Source organism: Cucumis melo, chromosome 8 (assembly GCF_025177605.1).
Source record: "Cucumis melo cultivar AY chromosome 8, USDA_Cmelo_AY_1.0, whole genome shotgun sequence".
NCBI lineage: Eukaryota > Viridiplantae > Streptophyta > Magnoliopsida > Cucurbitales > Cucurbitaceae > Cucumis > Cucumis melo.
Genome location: NC_066864.1, coordinates 17,280,530 through 17,292,677, shown reverse-complemented (window position 1 = coordinate 17,292,677; position 12,148 = coordinate 17,280,530). Strand labels below are relative to the sequence as shown.

The 12,148-nt window shown below is 37.2% G+C and overlaps 1 long non-coding RNA gene across 1 annotated transcript; it reads right to left on the bottom strand.

The window, feature by feature from the left end:
* Positions 1 to 2,052: 2,052 nt before the first annotated feature.
* LOC127150508 (uncharacterized) lies at positions 2,053 to 4,489 on the bottom strand. The gene is made up of 3 exons (XR_007822891.1): positions 4,369 to 4,489; positions 3,915 to 3,961; positions 2,053 to 2,368 (listed from the first exon to the last, which is right to left on the bottom strand). It is a non-coding gene; the product is annotated as an uncharacterized LOC127150508 (long non-coding RNA).
* Positions 4,490 to 12,148: the final 7,659 nt, after the last annotated feature.

Below are 12,148 nucleotides of genomic sequence, written 5' to 3'. Positions count from 1 at the left end.
TAATGACCTAGGTAACTTAATCTTAATCCTGATCTAACTGTGAACTCCTGTTCACACGAGATTATCCTTAGATCTGCATAGGTGAGGGAAACTCATTAGCGTTTCCCCAATAGGCCTCCCATTTCAGGGGAAGATCAGGTGGATAGTTGGGAACATAGGGTACAAGACGAAATTCACTCCTATCTGCTTTAGGGTTAGTAGATAGGTTGTTCCCTTAAGGATTGAATCCAAGTCTTGAACAAAGGGGCCCCACCCTCTCTTTGGCATGAGAGGGATTCGGTTTATAGGTTGAACCTTAAAATCAATTGTTCAATAGTGGATCAGTAGGACTTAAGGAGAAAGATGTAGTCTTGAGGGTAAAATGGTATTTTTCGACCCAGCCAAGCTTACGAACGACTTGCGAAAGATTAACTTACTAATCATGGTTATATCAAATAGACACAAATATATCTATAGTGAGGGGAGTACAACTACGGGACTTTAATGGAATGACCTATTAGTTAACTAATGTTCATACTCGGAAGCTCGAAAAAAATGGAAATAGTCAAAGTTGTAAAAAGTCAAAATGTTCACTTTTGACTTTGAAAAGTCAAACTTTGACCGGCAATATATTCAAATAGGATTTAAATCTTGAGAAAATAAATGTGGATTCATGCTTGAAAGGTCAAAATTAGTCAAGATGGACAAAATTGTAAAAAGTCAAAATTTTAACTTTTTGGTTTGAAAAGTCCAAGTTTGACTTTGACCAAATGAAGACATTAAGCCCACTAATGGTTAGTGGGTTATGTGTTGTTGGCCCATGTGTTTGCATGCACGTGCAACCTTGCATGTGAATTCTCTATAAATTGGGCTCTTAGGGCATTAAGGAAACGACTTGACAATTTTTCTAAAACAAAATTGGGTCGCTATATTTTCTATTTTATTTTCTAAAATCAAAAATTGAAACCCAACCCTTTTCCATATATTTTTTATATTCTTTCTCTCTCTCGGTTTCCTTCATTCAATGGGTCCCACAACCCAATTCTGAGTCTAGAGGATAGTAAGTCAACCCTAGTGATGGTTTAAGCATCAATCGGAGCTTCGAACGTAAGTTTTTCTTAAAAAGCCCTATATTTAATCTTATTTCGATTTGGGGTTTATTGTTAATTAATTGCAATTAGGTTAGAATTTCAATCTTTCTTCCGCCCTGCTCGTTTAATCTCTATCACAGTGTTGAGACATGGTCATGGCATGTTGATTGCTCTCTATGTCTTGCGTTTTCATGTAATTAGTAAGTCCTCATTCAGTACAAGTTTTCCTACTGCTTGCCCAAGTATAAGCAAAGCAATAGGTTTCCTGAATATTGAAAAACAATATGAAAATTTATCTAAATTATGGAGAGATAAAAAAGAAAAACAACCCGTCAACCCAATTCGGCCCAACCTAGTTTTTCTGGATTAGGTTGGGTTGGGTTCACCCTTGTATATTAAACCGATAGGGTTCATTTTTTGCTAACCCAGATACTTTGGATTGATCGATAAGTTTCCTCCAACCCACCCAATCCCAACGCTTCAGTCATTATTGAAGAAAGGTGTGCCTTGACGTCCTACGCAAAATTAAAGAAAGGCAATGAAAAGGCATGTTCTGCGTTCACTAGAATAGAGGATGAATACTTATGCCTACAAGCAATCTGGCCTTTAATGTCGGTTTTAAACCGACATTAAAGGCCTTTAATGTCACTTGACAATCGACATCTTTGCGAGTGTTATCAAAGACATCTTTAATGTCGGTTATAAACTGATATTAAAGGCCTTCAATGTCGGTTATAAACCGACATCTTTGAAGGAGTTATTGAAGGCCTTTAATGTTGGTTCATCTTTAATGTCGGTTGATAACCGACATTAAATATATCTTTAATGTCACTTATGATACATCTTTAATGTCGTTTTTCCACCGACATTAAAGATGTCTTTAATTTTTTTTAACCGACATTAAAGTTGTCTTTAATGTCGTTTTTTTCAATTTTTTTATTAAATCCTTGCATTATTGTCCATTTTGTATGACATCAAATAGTTAAAAATGAAATCTTTTACTTGTACATATACAAAATGAAATCTTAATAATGTGTACATTTATATACAACTTGGCTCCAAACACAAAGAGATTATGAAGCTTAATTATTATACACTGATCATCCTTTGGAAAAAAAAAAAGAAAGAAAGAAAAAGAATATATTGAGAGAGCAATAACTAAAACTGCAACTAATAGCAAACTAGAACGCTTCACAAATGACCATCTTCAAGATCTTGTCACAAAGACGAGGGTCTGACTAACTGTACTCACTTGTAACCATTTCTTCTATTGCAGTCATTTGTTTAGTGATAGCTCCCTGTAAAAGACATCAAGATGGTTGAATTGATAAGCACTTGGATGATGGAACCCATAAATTTGAACTACGTGTAAAAAACAACAGTAACTTCCCATGAACAAATTCTCCTTTAGTTACTTGAAAAATATAAGTGCATAACAAAATCCAAGCATCTAATAAGTGACCACATCTACATTTCTTGTTTTGTTATCAACTTTCTATTCATGTTTTTCAAAAACCAAGTCAAGTTTTGAGAAATAGTCACTACCATAATAGTCTTTTCATTGCCAAACAAAAGAATCAAACATAAAGTCATCGCCAAAACAGTTTTTTCTTCACATAATTAAACTTCCCGCTTTTCTAAATTGTTAAACTAAGTATTAGAAACAACACCACCAAAAAAAAAATTCTAAACCAAGTGCAACCACATAACAGTCTTACTAAGATAATATTGTAACTTGTTCATTCAAGTCCTCCTAAAAAACAAATTGAGAAACATGGTAAGATAAACTTTTTTGTATAATACCTTCAATTTCTAGAAGTTATATTATCTAATTGCTAGAATCAGATACGATAGAGGAATAGCATAAATTCGTTTAATTCTCTGAGATAATAAGAAGGAATTCCTAAACAAGATGTGTGTCATTCTTGTTGTGTCTGAACTTCACTCATAACAAAACTATACATTCAGGGGTAGTAGTTGGCAGAGGACATTGTCATCACCCTGAAGAAGGAAGGACAACCAATACATAGTGAATGGTTGGAAGAAGGAACACACCCCCACCCTAGTATATAGAAGCATCCTTGTAATTCAAAGAACTAGCACTCAAATTTGTGGAGAGATGAAAATAAAGATAAGGCCATTCCATTTCAACAAGAGAATCACACTCAAGTTCCATAGCTCTGGGTCTATATTGTCACTATCATCTATAAACTACTAATGTCGAATCAGGGTCAACTAGTTACAAGTTCGAGAAGCTCTTGACAACCAAAGAATACTAAATACAGCTTATGAAGAACAAAAGAATACTAAATACAGCTTATGAAGGTGTAACGTAATGAGCTAGACCAGTGAAATAGCATAATCTATCCCTTCACAAATTAAACACTAACGCATCAAACCCAAAACGAGATCCCCTGTCAAGCTCTATACATTACAAGCACAGAAAACAAATCAAAATCTCAGAAACAAGGCCACGACATTGACTCATTCAAACTCTTACAAACAGAATCACATAACATAATATTTCTCCATAGAAACTCAACAAAATGTCTTGCCCTTCTATACAATGACTCGAAGCTAACATAATTATCAAGCCTCCCAATGCATGTCGTACCGTCAATTCTTTCTACACACCAGATAAGAAGTCAACTAAGTTCAAATCATTTGTTCCAAACAGTCGATAGTCAAACAGAACTGATCTTACAATCGAAGAACTTCGATTAGAAGTAAAGAGAAAATCAAGATATTAAAAAGAAAAAAAGATAAAAATAACATTGGTTCGTTTGGAGAAATCATCCCACCAATCTATAGCGTCATACTTTTCAAAAGAATCAGAAGTAGTACCATTGGAATCGAGCTTCCTCTCTAATTTCTTCTTCTTTCTCAAACCTCTGATTAGACCCATTAGCCACAACGAGTGAGTGATTAAAACCCCAAAATAAAAAAAAATGTTATTGACGAAGAGGATACATAATATTCCACAAAATCGCACAAAGATTCTTCAAAGTTTGGTAAAAACAGGAATTGGGTTTTTCAGAACATGCAGTGGAGAAAGATCGGGGGCCGCCCTTTGAAACATAACGTTTAAATAAATGAAACATAACATTTTCTTTGATAATTTTATGGACTAGGACAAAAATCTGAGTGGGGATAAAAGCACGCAAAATAAAACATCCCTTCTTATTTGTTACTAAAGATGGTTTCCACGTAAGAAATGCACTCTTCCTCCACTTTCCTTTTGTTAATCGTTCAACATAAGCCTTTGCAAACATAATAGCTATAAGTGAAAGTAACTAACCTCATGTTTGCTGTACTCTTTTAGGACTGGCAAAACCAATTCATCTGCCTTCGAGTTCTCCCACCCAAACTTTTTCCAGCATAATCTGCAGCATATGAAGCAAGTTTAGTAACGGGATATTCAATTTTCTTAAGTATATTGTAGATCTGGCTTGCCGATGGAGTAAAGTGCAAAAAACATCATATATCAAAAGTTGAATTTTTTTTGTGTTTTGATCAGATGGAATTTTTTTGTGTTTCTCCCCTGATGTTGATGTCGTTAGTGTATGAAGATGATACTATAACAAAAGTTGCAATCCAAAAAATGAAGGCAAATCTCGATACTTCCTTCCACATTATTAAATCCACTAACCAAAACGTAAAAAAAAAAAAAAAATTAGATGAGGAATTTTTGAACACCTATAAGCTTACCCTTAAACAGTATTCAAGCCTGGCTGCTTTTGCCACCCATAAAAAGAATTCCCATGGTAGGAAAGAACTATATCTTAAAAAAATCGCCGAACAACAGCTAATTGACACTTCTGCAACAGATCTGACCACAAGCCAACCAGATCGGAGCTTGTAAGATAGACGCAGACGTGCGACGGTGGTGGCGAGGGTTGGACATGAACATGGTTGAAGCAAATGACTCCCGACGGTGGTGGCAAGCATAACAGTGTTTGAAGAAAGGGAGGAGTGACGACGATGGTGGCGGGCACAGGCTGAGCACGAGAGACGATGGTGGTGGTGGGCACGGGCTGGGCACGAGGGACGATAGTGGTGGTGGTGGCAACGCCTGTCAGAGAAGAAAGGGAAGATTGTTAGATGAGAATGAGGAGTGAAGAAGAAATTGGAAGGAAGAAATCGTGTGGGTGATTGAGAAAGAGTAAAGTAAGAAAGAGAAAGTCATTTTTTTACAAAATTAAAAATGAGCTTTAATGTCGCTTTTCAAAACAAGGATGTTTAATGTCAGTTTTAAAGTGACATTAAAGCTCCTTTTTTAATTTCGGTTTAAAACCGACATTAAACATCCGCCTTTTCAGAAACGACATTAAAGCTCATTTTTCATTTTTTCCGACCGACATTAAAGGCCAGATTTGTTCTAGTGATGGAAAAATACACCAAAAAACTTTTGGGTGGAGGAGAAAAAATTTTTGAGCTAGAAATCGAAAATGAACTCAGATTTTTTAATTTTAGGTTTTCTTTACAAACAGGGCAAAATTGAATTTTCACCTACATTTTTTCCTATAACTCTATTTTTTTCAAACCAAATCCTAAAAAGTCATTAACGGGTCCAAGATTGGCCTATTTTATGCAATTTTCCAAAAACAAAAAACAGAAAATCATCTTCTTCAATTTTTTAAAACTCTTGGTGGTCCTCCTTTGATCTTACAATGACTTACAGTCCCTCTCCAATTGACGTCAGGCCATAGATTTCAAGTTGTCAGTCACAACCATGGCTCTAGATTTCACTTCTCCTCTTTAATGCAATTGTAGTCCTCCTTTGATTTTGTAAAGCCTTACGCCTCACTCCACCTTCTCTCCAATCACGCCTCTTAACGTGTGATAATCATTTCATCAAATCATGCGGTAAATAATATACTACTAAATTTGCAAAGTATTGAATTTAAATTACATCATCTCAATTTTATCAACAACCTTTGCAAATTGTAATTTCAAATGGAAATCATCTCTTTTTAATTCTTTCATCACAATTCATATCGGATGCTATGTACTTCAAATATATCATAAGCATCTCTTATAACCTGTCTGCATGGTTAATTACATCTTGTACCCCGTTTCTTAAGTCAATTCCACTACGCATAACATATCTTCTAATGCCAGATCACACAGCAAGCAAAAGGCATCTCATACCAGATCACAGAGCAAGTATGAGGCCTTCCACTCAAGATCACACAGCATGAATAGGGCATTCTATTCTTGATCACACAACAAGAATAAAACATATTATCCTAGATCACACAACAAGGATAATGCATCTCATTGCATAAGGTACAAAAGATATCACTTTTCATTGTTTCAACTTCTATCAAATCTTATGCATTTCTTAAATACACATCATATCAGCTTATCGCATCATTCTTTCTCATAACAAGTCTAATTCGCTTATCATTTGTATTTTATGAATTGTAAAGCATGAGACAAATCATATGGTTCATGGTCTCCACATAATTGTAGTAACGATCTAAACACATTTAAGAAACCATTTTCATTTTGGAAAACGATTTATAAGAAAAACCACTCACAATCACAATGACACTTGGCTAGGTTCTTACCTAAGAGCTCCCTTGTACTTCTTCGCAATTCTTATTGGATTCAAGCTCATTTTAGATCTCTAAAATCTTGAAATTTCTCTCAATTCTTTAAGCGAGCTTAGGGTAAAAGCAGTTTCAAAATGACCAAAGTTTCTAAATGCATCTAAACAAATTAGAAATTAATATGCATATCAAATTACCCTAATTAAATGAATTTAGAATTAAAGGAAAAATCATATCTTTGTAGCTTCATGTTCCTTCTAATCTCAACACGAACTCAAACTCAAGACCACCACTAGGGTGACTCACTATTCTTTTGACTTAGAATTAATTTTGGAATCCGATAAGAGAAGAAAATTGAAAGAGAGATGGAAAATGGAAGTAGAATTTAGAGTTGAGATTTGAGAGAGAAAATTAGTTTGGTAAATTTTGTAAAACCAAAAATACAAATTTGACAAAATCTTTGAAATAAAAGAAAATGAAGCCTAATTATAACCAAATCACATGAAAAAATGCATTGAATTTGTTTATAAAATCTAAACACTTAACATTCGACTAGCCATCAGTGGAACCAAGTAGGCTAGGTGTTTTCATCTCGTGTAACCACTTATCCCACTAAGTGTTAGTGGAATTATATAAGAAAAAGTTAGATTTTTTCACTAACTTTAGTCCAAGGGCAATACTGTCATTTCACAATTAAAGTCAAAATCAAACTTTAACCTTTTGAAATCAAAAGTCAACATTTTGATTTTTTACCATTTTTCCTATCCTCACTAATTCTGATCTCTCAAGCATTAACCCGCATTCATTTTTCTGAAATTGAAGTCACATTTGAATATAAGGTTGATCAAAGTTTGACTTCTCAATGTCAAAAGTCAACATTTTGACTTTTTATAACTTTGACCATCTTTATGAATTCCGAGCTTTCAATTATGAATCCACTTTCTTACTTTTAATATTTAAATCACTTTTAAACTTAAAGTTCTATCTCAAACTAATTACTGATGGTTATATCACATATATTCTTTGGTTTCTCTCCCTTTACAAAATTCAAAAAATTTGAATTATTCCAATACATTTTTCAAAATTAATTCCATGTGAGCTAGCTGGGGAACCTAATGGACATATAGATCATGGACACCAATAATTCGAGATTAACCTCGATTGGGTCAAAATACTATTTTACCCCAAGACTATATCTTGCTCCTTAAGTCCCATTGAACCACTATTGAACAATTCGTTTTAGGTTCAACCTATAAACCGAATCCCTCTTAAGCCAATGAGAGGGTGAGACACTTTGTTCAAGACTTTGATTCAATTCTTAGGGAACAACCTACCTACTAACCCTAAAGCCATAAAATTCCCAAAGCTTCGGGAATAAATTAACCAATACAGATCACAAGGCTATAAAAGAGTTAAACCAACATCAGTCTCAATTATTTGAATAACTAAATTTTCTTGTTTCTTTTTTAACATAAGGGGCTATAATCACCAATTCATGTAATATTGTGTGTTGAATGATCAAATGCCAAACTGACAAGTGCTCAAAGCTTACGAAGAAAGTAAATATCATAAGAGGCTTCCATAAAAGGTACGATCCCCGTAACAACATCTAGTGTGACGAAGAGACCATTCCAACATGAAAAAATCGAGTTTGAGGCAATGTCATTCGCATTTGTTTGGAACGAACACCCGAAATGTTTAAAATTAGCCCATTTTCTTTGCTGGAAGTGCATTTTCAGTGGCTATATACACCAAACAATGTTCCCATTTTTTGGAAGCATTGATCATCTTTTTAATCGTTATGGGTTGCACCTCAGTTCTCCCTCCTCTTTCACATTTTTTGGGATGAACACTAGAAGTTGTTGAAATTAGCCAATTTTCTTTACTAGAAGTGCATTTTCACGTGGTTTTTGACACCGGACAAACGTTCTCCATCTTTTTGGAAACATTGACCATCTTTTTTACCATTTTGGGTTGCACCTTAGTTCTCTGTCTAAAGAGCTCACTTCCTGACTTATACTTTGGAAATGTATAAGGATCCATGCCAAGAATGTAGACTGCAGTCTTCAGACTTTGGGTCCCGAAGCTCAAAAGACAAATGACCAATACATAACAAAGAAACCGTCGTAGGACCCCTTTTTACCCAAAAATATAAAATTTGATCTCGAGAAAATGTCATTCTCATTTATTGAGGACGACCACTCGAAATTCTTAAAATTAGCCCATTTTCTTTGTTGGAAGTGCATTTCCAATTTTTTGACACTAGACAAATGTTTGCCACTTTTTGGAAACATTGACAATCTTTTCGACTGTTTTGGGTTGCACTATAGTTTTTTGTCCAACAAGCTCGCTTTCCAACTTATACTTTTAGAAAATGTGTAAAGGAGCATGCAAGGAATGTAAACTCAACTCTTTAGACTTTGAGTCCTTAAGCTCGAAAGACTTATGATCAATACAAAACAAAAAAACCATTGAAGAACCACTTTTTACCCCAAAATATATATAAAAAAAAAAGTCTGGGGCATTGACTGTAACGACCCGACTCCCTATACTGAATCGAAGTCATTACTAAATATAGAACAAGTGGTTTAAGTCATAAAAATTATTAAAACGCATACGGTTTAAGAAATTTCATTTATAAAAATTTTAAACAAGGTAGTCATGCAAAAAAGTAAAAGCGTTCTGAAGTCCTACTCGGGCCCTATCTACATAAAAGATGGTAAATAATGAAAAGTACTCAGACTCAAATGCGAAAATCTGAAATAAGAATAAGCGGAAGCGGTAGTCCCTATGGCCCTTCACGGTCTCACTTCGGGTCGCTCGCCAGCTTGCCCTTGCCCTTGCCTCGTCCTCTACCTGAAAACATAAAGTGAAGAGAGTGAGTATAAAAATACTCAGTAAGGGACCCACTACTAGTCCCACTAGGTGCCTGTTAACTTCCTGTTAGAGTCCTGATAACTGCTACCCAATCTCTGGCACGTTCCCGAACACGTGCAATCATGCGCTCCCGTAGGAACGTAACTCTGGTCTTCGGTGCCCCGGGGGACACCTAGGACAGTCGGGATGCGAGGACCCCGTCGAGTCACTCGAGTCATATCTATATCCATGCTAGACTGGTGTCCCGTCGGACCACACAGTCCTCAATAGGTGGTGATCCCGAAGGACACCCATGCAGGTACGACTCTAACAGATTAAGCTAACAGGTACCCTAATTGCAGTAAACATACACATGGCATCAGCATATAACATGTCACATAAATCACCTCTACACTCTCTCCGTCCCGACATTCGTCGTAGCCATAACAGCTCTTGCCACACATAACAGGCTATAGCATAACTATATCGTCATTTACATCATACTAACATTTATTTCAGGCATCGTACTGTCTAATTCTCAACATGCAACATTGGGGCATACACAGTCTCATACTTCTAAACATGAAGCTAGTAGTAGAATCTCTTACCTGGAGATTTACTTGTAGAGTCCTAACCGCGAGGCAGTACGCTTTCCAAGCGACGAGGTCCTAACTGTTTAATATGCCAAAATTCGTAATTAGGTCGCCAACGACTAACGGTTCAAGACTCATTCGAAATGACTTACCCTAGAAGGAGATTGCAGTGCTCAAGCCCCTACTGAAGAAATCCCCCGCTGCAGCAGTTACTTGGTCCACGACGTCCCTTAAGGAAAAATGATCTAATTTAATTCCAAATTAAATTATCTAGTGCCCAAAATATTGAATCTTACTGGATAATGCCAAAATAATTGATTTAATTACCAAAAATTAGGTGGAAGGAGCCAAATTAGGCTTGGCGGCTCGGCTGGAAGGAGAACAGGGGTCGGCTCGGCTCGGCTTGGCGCAAGGATCTTGCGCGTGCGGCTCGGCTCGCGTCAGCAAGGAGGCGCGGCTCGGCTTGTAGTGCAGGCGGCGCGGCGCGGCTTGCACGCGGGGAGAGCTAGGCACGTGTGGGCACGGACGCGGGTTCGGTTTCGGGTTCGGGCGAGCGGGCGCGGGGCGGTTCCGGGTTCGGGTTCGACGGCTGGAGGCGCGCGAGGCTTAGCTGCTGGATTTCAGTCGGCGCGACGGCTGGCTGGCGAACGTTCCGGCTGCGCTGCGTCGGATCTAAGCGGCGCGGCATGGCTGGGCGTGTGAATGACGGCGTTGCGGACACGGCTTGGCTGACGAATCGGCTGCGGCTCCTCAGCGCTGGATCGGGGCGTCGCGACGCGGCTGGCTGCCCTTCCTCAGATCGACGCGGCGCGGCTAGTTTCGGCTGCAAACACGGCTGGCGTGCGTAGCTGATCCTCGGCGTGCGGTGGCTTGACTCGGTTTGCAGTCTCCGGCGCGGCTGGGCGTGTGGCGTGGGTAGGCGGCTAGGGTTTCGGCGGCGGCTTAATTGTTTTCTTTCTTCTTTTCTCTTTTTTTTTTTGTTTTTCCTTATGCGCGTCCCGAGGCTGCTTTAAAGAGAAAATTTATCTTTTTTTTTTTTTTTTTCTCCAAATCCTTTAATTAATTTGAAAACAACCACCTCCTATATCTCCAAATCTTTTGAAATTTACCTAATTAACCCCAACTAGTCCCCACATTTCTCCCTTAACCAACCAACCTTAGTTTTATAAAACTTCCCCAATTATTTCCAAAAATACTTATTATCTTAAACCAAATAAAGATTCTCAACCTTAATTACTCGAGAAATAAAATGACAAGGTTCTTCCAATAAGTTTAAAAATTCCCATAACCACACTTAATATTGATGACAATGGACAAAACAAAAAGGAAATATCGAATTTGTTGGGCGTTACATTGACGTTTGTATTGTTTTGGGACGAACATAAGAAGTTCTTAAAATTAGCCCATTTCTTTGTTATAAGTTCATTTTCAGTTGTTTTTGACACTAGACAAACGTTTTCCATGTTTTCGAAGCCTTTACAATCTTTTCGACCGTTTTGGGTTACACCTTAGTTTTCCGTCCAACGAACTCGCTTCCCCATCTATACTTTGGGAAAATGTGTAAGGGAGCATGCAAGGAATGTAGACTGAAGTCTTTGGGCTTTGCTGGAAGCTTTTTCCAATGAGCTCGCTTCCCGACCTTTACTTTGGGAAAATGTGTAATGGAGCACACATAATGAATGTACACTAGAGTCTTTAGACTTTGAGTTCCCAACCTCGAAAGACTTATGACCAATACAAAACAAAGAAACCGTTGAAGGACCATTGTTTACCCTAAAATAAAAAAACTTACTTCAGAGCATTGTATTTCGTATTTTTTGCGAACGAACACAAGACATTCCTGAAACTAGCCCATTTTCTTTGCTTGAACTGCATTTTCATTGGTTTTTGACATCGGACAAACGTTCGCCACTTTTTGGAAGCATTGACCATTTTTTCGACCATTTTCAATTCCACCTTAGTTTTTCGTCCAATGAGCTCGCTTCCCAACCTATACTTTGTGAAAATGTGTAAGGGACCATGCCAGAAATGTAGAATTAAGTATTTAGACTTTGAGTCCCTAAGCCTGATAGAC